This window comes from Cryptotermes secundus, unplaced genomic scaffold (assembly GCF_002891405.2).
Source record: "Cryptotermes secundus unplaced genomic scaffold, Csec_1.0 scaffold836, whole genome shotgun sequence".
NCBI classification, from domain to species: Eukaryota; Metazoa; Arthropoda; class Insecta; order Blattodea; family Kalotermitidae; genus Cryptotermes; species Cryptotermes secundus.
The window spans coordinates 388,414-399,091 of NW_019729223.1; positions in this window are offsets into that span (position 1 = coordinate 388,414).

Here is a 10,678-nt window from a genome sequence, read left to right on the forward strand (position 1 = left end):
ACCCGTGTCGTCAGCACATGCGCACTTGAAGATCGTGACCACGGGTCTATTAATTGATTTTTGACTAACTGAATGTCGTTCTCTAAATTGCGTTGGTCAAGGAGCATCAGATGTTAGGATTCCTGCAAACGAAGAACTGCACAAAATGTCGAAGGAAATGGCTACTCCCTGTGTCAATGTATCAAATTCTGCGTTCGTTGGAGAATCTGAGGAAAACCACCGCGAGTTTTCCATGGCTGCGAATGTTCTGATTGTGGTATTCTAGGCTGCGAAACCAAGCAGTCTTCTAGGCGGACAGGGATGTTTCCGTGAAGCATGGTGTCTCTATTTTCAGTGCAGGTCACTGTCCCCGTCATTAAACTGTCAAGACGGAGGAAGTTTATCTTTCTATCGCTTCGGTAACCGCCTACAAGACCACATGATTCCTCGACCCTGAAAATGAGGTCAGAAGTGTCCCTCATAGCTTCGGGGTCCGAGTAAAATACCGCATAGTATCAGAACCCAGGTCAAAATCACGAAAAACCTCTCACAATAGCCGACTTCTGGGGCACACTCGAACCCAGGATCTCTTGTATACGAAGTATGATTGACAACATGGGAAAGGTGAAAATTATGGTTTTCCATTTGCTTAATTAATTGAAGACCATGTATGGGGAAGTGCAGGTATAGCTCCATCATTCTTGACTTCGGCACTAGGTTGAGGTGAGTGGTCAACTTAACATTCCGTCTGTTTTTAACCCCAGGGAAACTTCCTATTGTACCCTATGGATAGGAGGCTTGGTGAACCCCAGAACTGGTCTGGACGCTTTGCAAAAGAAGAAAATCTCTCCCCCTTTCCGAGAACTGCGCCCCGGCCGTCCTGTTGCCATACCGACTGAAATATCCCGTGTCATAGCGCTGTCACAGAGAGGGTCCTCAATTGTGCATGGAAGCAGAGTGTACCCAGGTAGAGCCTGATGACCGAGGTGTGATAGCAGCAGCTTGCTGGGAGTCCCAAGGGAGCACGAACAATAATGGACGATGTACTTATCCCACTATCTAATATCTTTTAAGGGAAAGTGTGAGTCGAGGGTTGAATATTAAGGGATGTGAGGGTATGAAGACGGAACTTAGGCCTCCCACCTGTCACTGCGCGCTGAAACCACTCAATCCTGCTCTGTACACTCACGGTTTATTACTATCAGGACCGTAAAGCGAATCATTTTTATTAAGGATGTTGTAATAGCTTTACGGTATGAATCCTCTTGTGTTATTTATGAACAGATATAATCTATGGCAGCCGCAAATCAAAGAATCTACAAAGATACAAAATAGACACTACTGTGTCAACATTTGTTTTTTATTCATTGTTGGTGGTATAGCTACAAGTTTCGACCTTTTACTTTGGTCATCTTCAGGCGGGCACGAACATTATTTAGCTTCTGAATTGCGTCACAAATCAATAAGAATTCATATTGTGTCTGTATGATTATTCTACTTACTTACTTACATACTTACTCATGGAGCTGAGCCCTTCTGGAGGAGCCGCCAATTCTGCAGCTACTTAAGAATTTTCCAGTATTACATGAAACCCGAAGGTTCACTACCGTGTTCACAAGAGCCCTCCACTGGTCCCTATCCTAAACCAGATCAGTTCAATCCATACCATCTCATCCTATCTCTCTAAAATCCATTTTAATATCGTCCATCCACCTACGCCTTGGTCTTCCCAGTGGTCTCTTTCCTTCTGGCTTTCCCATCAATATCCTATACGCATTCCTCGTCTCCCTCATTCGTGCTCCATTACCTGCCCACCTCATGCTCCTTGACTTTACCATTCTAATTACACTTGGAGAAGAGTACAAGTTATGAAGCTCCTCATTGTGTAGTTTTCTCCAACCTCCTGTCACTTCATCTCTCTTCGGTCCAAATATTCTCCTCAACACCCTGTTCTCAAACACCTTCAATTTATTTTCCTCCCTTAATGTCAGAGACCAAGTTTCACACCCATACACAACCACAGGTAATATGATAGTTTTGTATATTCTAATTGTTATGTTTTTGGACAGCAGACGAGAAGACAAAAGGTTCTGGACTGAATGGTAGCAAGCATTACCCGAGTTCAATCGCCTCTTAATTTCCTCCTGAATCAGGTTTCAATCTTTTATCGTTGTTCTCAAATATCTGAATTGTGCCATATTTTCAAAACATCTGTTTCCTATCTTTATATCACGATTCTGCCCTGCATTTTGGTGACGAGACAGCAACATATACTTAATTTTCTCTGTGTTTACTTCTAGACCAACCTCTTTACTTGGGTCAATTAAAGTTTGTGTGTTTATCTTTATGGTATGTATATTATCACCCAGTAGATACAAATCATCGGCACAGCCTAACAGCTGATGTGTCCCGTTTAATTTCAGTCCCACCTGGTTTCCCTGGACCTTCCTAGAGGCATATTCTAAAGCATAGTTGAAAAGGAGTGGCGATAAAGCATCTCCTTCTTTTAGACCATTCTGGATAGGAAATTTATCAGACAAGATTATTCTATACTTACAATAATATCTTAACTTTAAAATGTGGTTCAAATATAGCTAAAACCAGACACTAAAAAGAAATGTTGACGCAGTAGTGTCTATTTTGTTTTGTTTTTTTTTAATAATTTTGAACGACTGCTCCAAATTATATCTTTTTGTTTTATAATACACCGAGAAAGAAATCGGAAAAGAAAACACAGAATAACGGTAAGGTCTGTCTTGGCCGCGACATAGCTCAAGCGGTTAGTCGCTGGCTTCCCAGCTTCCCGGGTCTGGTCAAGTGGGATTTGTGGTGGACAAAGTGACGCTGGGGCAGGTTTTCTCCGAGTACTTCGGTTTCCCCTGTCAATCTTCATTCCACCAATTGCTCCACAATCACCCTAACCTATCATCTGGGGCTGGTACAATAAGCCAGAAGTGGCCGCAATACAAGGGACTCAGTCCCACCCCACCAAGCGTTAAAAAAAATAAAAGGTCTGTCTTCTGTCAGCCAAATAAATGTTTAAATCGTATAGGTACACATTTTAAATAGCAGTACAAATAGGGCATTTTAATATTATTTCATATATTATTTAATGATTAATATTAAATCATTTATATAAAATGAGGCAGTAATAATTTAGGGTGAACAGATGAAATTTAGAAGACCTTGCCCGTGGCCTGCTTAGAGACATGCCTACTATTTAAATGATTTTTTATTCGTAGTTGTCCATTTAATAACGCTTTCAGTATCAAGATTATAGCCTTTAATCAACGAATGCCTATGGTCCAGGTATTCAACTAGACAGTCTCATAGGAATCACAAAAATCTCAAAATAGTTGGTATCCGACACAAACCAAATAAGCCGCGAATAAAATTAAGAAAATCTAGTAAATCAATAAGAAGATTTTTTCCTGTTGTCTTCATGGTTTTGAAATTCACTCTTCTACCCTGAGAGTAGAACATAGAGTAAAAATATGCCTATTTGGTAATTAAATTATTTGTATACAAGAAGGTTGGAAAGAGCAGTGTTAGGAAATATTACGTAGCGATGATTTTGACTTATTGCTGCTGCTACTCCTCTTAGAGATTAATGGTGGGCCTTTATGAAGACGGTGATGAATCATAGGGTTCTATAAAAATATGAATAATAAAAATATGACTCGATGAATGATGAGTAGCGTCTCAAAACGTGTCTGTCCCGTGGAGTTAACTGGACAAATAGAAAACCGATGAGAAAGTGACCAACATGTACAGCCCACCAACTTAAGAGCTAATTTGTGATTCCATATACTTTGTATTGTCTCCAAACAAAATATTACGTTTACATCTTATATAGGCCTTCGTAAATACATAAGAGAAACACAGACCAATTCTGAAGGTTTCTGTCAATCATGCATTAATCTTACTACAAATTACAGCTGTATTATCAGATTACTATATTTTTCTCCATCATCTGATGTTCTAAAATGAAATATGACATTTCGATAAATGTATCTGCTCTTCTCACCTGCAGAAGAGAACAGATTTAGCTTTCGAAACGTTGTGTTCTATTTAAAGATATCAGATAATGTACAAGGTCCAGAAAGCTAGAAATATTAAACAAAATATAATTTGCCTAATAATCAAGTTAAATTACCAAAGACTGATTTCTAAGTATAAATTCCTAGAGTTCTCACATCAGTATTAAGATGTAAGAGTTTTCGATTATTTAGCAAGAAGTTATCGAGGTTCATTTTGAACTCTGCATTCCGTTACAGTATGTTAACGTCAATTCTACCCTCCATCAGAATTTGACCTCCTCGATGTGGCTTGAACACGCACTGCAGTGCTGTGATTTGCATAAAACAGTATAAGAATATTCCTCTACTGCAAACCGAAAGTAGCAAGATTATGAGGCGTCTTTCCTGAATAGAATTTGTCACTGTAAGATCCAACTGACATGAATAGAGAGAAGAGTGACAGTTGACTGAGCGAAAGGAAATGATGGATTATTTGTATAACGTTCCCTTTTGTAGCGACAAGAATGACCAGCTCCGATTAGTGGTTATTTGACTATTGTGATTCAAGCTATGGAACCGCCTCTGTAGAATAGTGGTCAGAGTTCCTGATTACAGATCCAGAGGTCCCGGGTTCGATTCCCGCTACTAAATTTTCTGAGAACTAGTGGGTCTGGAACGGGGTCAACTCAGCCTCGTGAGAATGATTAAGGATCTATTTCAAGGAAATAGCAGCTCCGGTCTAGAAAACCGAAATTAACGGCCGTGGCGATTCGTTGCGCTGACTACGCGACACCCTCAATCCGCTAAAGTTGGCACTAAGTTCGCCGACAAGCGGCGGTCGCGAAATATGTTACCAACGAATTAATTAACGAATCAAGTTAATTTAAATAAATTATCTGAAAAAGACGGGAAATCTAAAAGTGCAAGCAATAAATTTTCTGCCAATGAGATCTGAAGGTTTAGCCCTCTAACACCAGTACTTGTTTCCAATTTTGGTTTTGGTCCCCTGATATGTAAATTTACATTGATTTTCCTACCAGAATATTATTTGTGTTTCTTGTTTCCATCCTGCACAATGAATGTTCCGGATATTGTCAAGTTCATACCATAACACGGGGTAAAATGTACAAATTTTTAAACTGCGCTCCGTATGTTGCTTCCTCTGCCAGCCTAATTTTCTCCTCAGCAACTTATTTTCAGTTATATTGAATCGTCGTTCTTTGAGCAGCAGAAATCAAGTTCTAAGTACTTATTCTTATTACTTCTATACACCCACCCTCCGTACGCCTTCATGGCATAGTGCTTAATTAGATGAGCTCAGGGGCTTTACCCTTTTTTTTTACATTTAACAAAACATAGGTAGGGTAAAGCTATCCCTGTAACAGGTCATGAAGGACCATAGGGTTAAGACATCGAGGTCCCCACATTTTCTCTAGACAGTCGGCTCATAGATGGCGGTAAATTTATCAGTTTCACGCTCCGGTCGCCCTTTAACCCTCAGGAAGATTCCTGGTACTCCTTTCTGTTAGAGGTTGAGTCGAACCCAGGGCCATAGTGCGGCTGGAAGGATTAAGTCAATTGAAAACCCCAGTCGCCCTTTAACCCTCAGGAAGATTCCTGGTACTCCTTTCTGTTAGAGGTTGAGTCGACCCCAGGGCCATAGTGCGGCTGGAAGGATTAAGTCAATTGAAAACCCCAGTGACCTCATCGGGACTCGAACCCACGGCCTTCCGTCTTGTAGCATAGTGTCTCAATCAACTACGCTCCTGCGTGCCCCAACAGAACATGGGTACATAGTTTATTCTGAAATGAATGACAGAGCTCACCGTTCGAGAAAATTCTCCTCTAATTTCGTCACAGCCCCACTACTGTAATCCTTACCGGATTTCGAAATTTATTCGCTATAATCTGCATCGAGTTATCGGCCTTCTTAGCTCACATTCTTCCTCAGTCCCTCCAGGCAAATGCCTCGACATTCATCATTATCCCGCATTTATCAAATAATTTTCTAACAAATTAACTGACTTGACAGACTACCTAAAGAAACTCACCAACTGGATTTAACATATTAGCTAGCCAGCCAGCAAACAAATCTCTACGATCCTACAGCCCTTTGTTGGGACTTGGCCGCTTTCAGTTTCTGAATCCTATACACAGTAGATAGAATTTCTTGACGGGGGATCAGCCCGTCTCAAGGCCTCAATCTACATACAGAACAACACAAACACAGAATAAACTCACACATCCATACTTCGAGTGGGATTCGAACCTACGACCCCAGCGTTCAAGTGGGCAGCACAATTCATGATTTAGACCGCGCGGCCACTGTGATCTGTGAGCAAACAAATAAACTGACTACTTAACAAATTAACTCCATGGACCTGAGTCCGTCTTGAAATGCCAATGACTGGACAAACAATCCCAGAATTTTGCGGAATCCGAAGTTTCATCACCGCGTTCACAAGAGCCGGTCAGATTCTTTCGCACCCAATTTCCATGGTCCTCTTCTCATCCCATTCGTTGTTATGAAATATGTACGACTAAAGCGTCACTGTTAAATAGCCTACTAATTAATAGTTCGCTTTAGTGTCTCTCTCAAAATGCACAAATATAATTTTGCCTGTGGTTCTGGATGGAGTCCGATAAATTTCATATCCAGAATGGTCTAAGTCAAGTAGATGCTTTATCGCCACTCCTTTTCAACTTTGCTTTAGAATATGCAATTAGGAAGGTCCAGGAAACCAAGTGGGACTGAAATTAACGGGATACATCAACTGCTGGTCTTTGCCGATGGTGTGAATCTACTGGGTGATAATATACATACCATAAGGATAAACACACAAACTGCAATTGGCGCAAGTAAAGAGGTTGGTCTAGAAGTGAACACAGAGAAAACTAAGTATATGTTGCTGTCTCGTCACCAAAATGCAGGGCAAAATCATGACATAAAGAGAGGAAACAGATGTTTTGAAAATGTGGCGCAGTTCAAATATTTGGGAACGACAGGAATAAATTAAAATTTGATTCATGAGGAAATTAAGAGAACATCGAATTCGGGTAATACTTGCTACCATTCAGTCCAGAACCTTTTGTCTACTCCTCTGCTGTCCAAGAACATAACAATTAGAATATAAAAAACTATCAGTTTGCCTGTGGTTCTGTATGGGTGTGAAACTTGGTCTCTGACATTAAGGGAAGACCATAGACTGAAGGTGTTTGAGGACAGGGTGTTGAGGAGAATATGTGAACCGAAGAGGGATGAACTGACAGGAGGTTGGAGAAAACTACACAATGAGGAGCTTCATAACTTGTACTCTTCTCCAAGTATAATTAGAATGATCAAATCAAGGAGGATGAGGTGGGCAGGGCATGTAGCACAAATGGGGAAGACGAGGAATGCATATAGGATATTGGTGGGAAAGCCGGAAGGCAAGAGACCACAGGGAAGACCAAGGCGTAGGTGGGTGGACAATATTGAAATGGATCTTAGAGAGATAGGATGGGATTGTATGGATTGGATTGATCTGGCTCAGGATAGGGACTAGTGGAGGGCTCTTGTGATCACGGTAATGAACTTTCGGGTTCCATAAAATGCTGGGATATTCTTTAGTAGCTTCAGATTTTGCTTTTCCTCAAGAAGGGCTCAGCTCCATAGGTAAGTAAGTAAGGTTGTGTATGATTGTAGAAATAGACTGAGGGTGTTTGAGAACAGGATACTGAGGAGAAAATTTAGACCGAAGAGAGATGAAGTGACAGGATGTTGGAGAATACTGCATAATAAGGAGCTTCATAACTTATATTCTTCGCCAAGTATAATCAGAATTATCAAATCAAGGATGATGAGATAGGCAGGGCATGTAGCACGAATGGGGAGAATCGGAATGCATATAGGGTATTGGGGGGAAAGCCAGAAGGAAAGAGACCATTGGGAAGACCAAGGCGTAGGTAGGTGAACAATATTAAAATGGACCTTAGAGAGATAGAATGGGGTGGTATGGATCGAATTGATCTGGCTCAGGATAATTACTGTTGGAGGGCTCTTGTGAACACGATAATGGACCTTTATGTTCCATAAAATACCGGGAAATTCTTGAGTAGTTGCAAAATTGGCAATTTCTCAGGAAGAACTCAGCTCCATGAGTGAGTACAAAAATTCAATTTGAGTTTATACGTAGGGCCAATTTCATTTCACTGTGGGCACAGTACCGCGTCGAAATTGTAGAAATTACTGCCATTACTCTGTTCCGAAAGAAAGTGGCAAAAATTTGGGCAGAAACTTTCGTTAATTCCTGCCAATTCGACAGTCTGCTATACAGAGATGTATGAAAAATAAATCTCTACAGTACGATACAGCGTCATTAAATAACTTTTCACCCAACAAACCATCTGGAAGGTACTTGTCTGTTGCACGTCTCAAGTCGATAAACAAAGCCATCCCAAATAAAAGATATCCTAAACACGTGATCCTTCTAGGTCAGTACACAATACGTAATTTCTTTAAACGAGATAAGCTACAAAGCCATACGAAGGGAGCGATTCAGTTCTTAAAACCACAAAACTTGTTCGGAATAAGAAACTCGGATTTTCACACCAGAAGAGAGTGGTCAGTCAACCCCGTCTATTGTTGAGGACTAAGGAGATGCAGGATGCGACACACAGCGACTAGCGACTGGAAAATCCTGACGGTTGAAGGAAATCCTTGCGGATAAGTCTCCTTAACAACAGAATCAACTTCTACTGTTCGCACAAAGAGGATCTCTAACCTAATGCCAACTCGTAGTAGAAACCTGCTGAGATCACTAGCACCTCACCTTAATTTAATGCAGAATATGGGTTTGCAGTGAGGAGCCGGGATACCGTGGTCATTATAGCGACTGGCTACAGGCTGACAACGGAGATGTCGGAGTCCGAGTCCCGGTAAGGTCAAGACTTTTCTCCACGTCGTCCAAACCGGGTTTGGGGTCCATCCAACCTCCTATAAATAGGTACCGGTGGCTCTTTTCCTGGGGTTAAAACGGATGGGGCATGGAGCTGACCACTCACCTCCGAAAAGAGAAGATGTCAAGAAAACGTGGGTCTATACATTCACTCCCCCATATGTCTTTATGACGCAGAGCTTACCTGGTTAAAAACGGGAATAACTTTAGACTGGTTGCTGGGCAACGGTCACCAAAGGAACGCCACTGTTGGGAAGAGGATTATTGTTAAGCGGTGTTAAACACCTTTCCGCGGCAACGAATACGCACGCAGCAATAGAAGAACGATGCTTTCTATGCGGTCCGTGCCGAGAAGTTATAACCATAACGAAAGGCCAAGCATAATCATAATCATTTTCTCGTCAGAAAGGAAGTTACATAATGACTATGACCGCAAGCGTTGAGTTGAAAAAGAAATTCTCTGATCGTGAGTCTCAAGGGGCTTGACACCAAGACGAACTGATTGGCGGTAAACCGCCAGTCGTAAAGTAATTTTTACTTTGACTTTGAATGAGTACAGTTGAGTTCTGCAAGGGAGGCTGAGAAGAGATGGCGCTATAGGCTAATTAAGTTGACAGTTCAGTTGTGGAATGTTAACCAGAGGGCAACGCCGTGACCACAGAAGCTGAAGAATCTCCGTTGTTAAGAATCGTTACCAGGAAATGACTGGTGAAAGCATATTGAGAAGACCTAGTGTGAAGTGACTTATAGTTAGCAAATCAGCTATAGTGTTATAGTTAATTGTACTTACGACCTGTAAGCAGTCAGTAAATTCAATTATCCAAAACCCCGTCTATAGCCACCCCTAAATTGTGCTAATAATATCCTGTTACCCAGCAGAGTCCATTCGAGAGTTGTTCCGCAGTAAGTATTTCTGCAGTAGAAGCCTAGCACGACACACCTTGTCTTGTTACTTAGCTTCACCTTCGTCTAGTAAGCAAAAACCTGAAATTGTGTATCGTCACCCTGGGTAATATCCTGTTTTCAAGCCTGCAGTTTCAGATTTCATAACACCTCACTCCGTACCCTTCTAACAGCTTCCTTCCCTCGGGTTCTCTGCTTCCCCTTCCAAATCCTGACTCCCAAACTCCCTAACTCCCAAGGCCTTTCTGTATTTCAGAGGTACTGGGAATTCCACTTTGTTACTTATTTTTAAGTCCGTGACACCATAATATTCCTGTCACAGCTTTACTCGGTCTAATTAGCCAGCCAGAAGCTCTTCCAAAACTAAGCTCTTGATAATTTGCGGTTACTGTAAGCTTTAAGTCCACGATGCAGGGTCGTCTTCGAGGAAATGGCTGTAACGAAAATCCCTGCTTTTGTGGAACCCTAGGTTCATTACCGTGTTTGCAACAGATCACAATTTGATTATGTTTAACCAGCTATTCCAGTCCATATATTCATATTCTAACTAACCAACTAATTGACTGACTTACTGATTGCATGGAGCTGAGTGCTTCCGAGCTCAGCTACTCAAGAATTCCCAAATATTTTGTGGAACCCGAAAGTTCATTACCGTGTTCACAAGAGTCTTCCACTAGTCCCTATCCTGAGCTACAACAATTCAGTCCATAACCCCACATCCTGTCTCTCTAAGATCTATTTTAATATTATAATACCAGTTATGTTTAAGTCTTCCTAGTGGTCCCTTTCCTTCTGGCCTTCCTATTAAAACCCTATATATATATATATATATATATATTC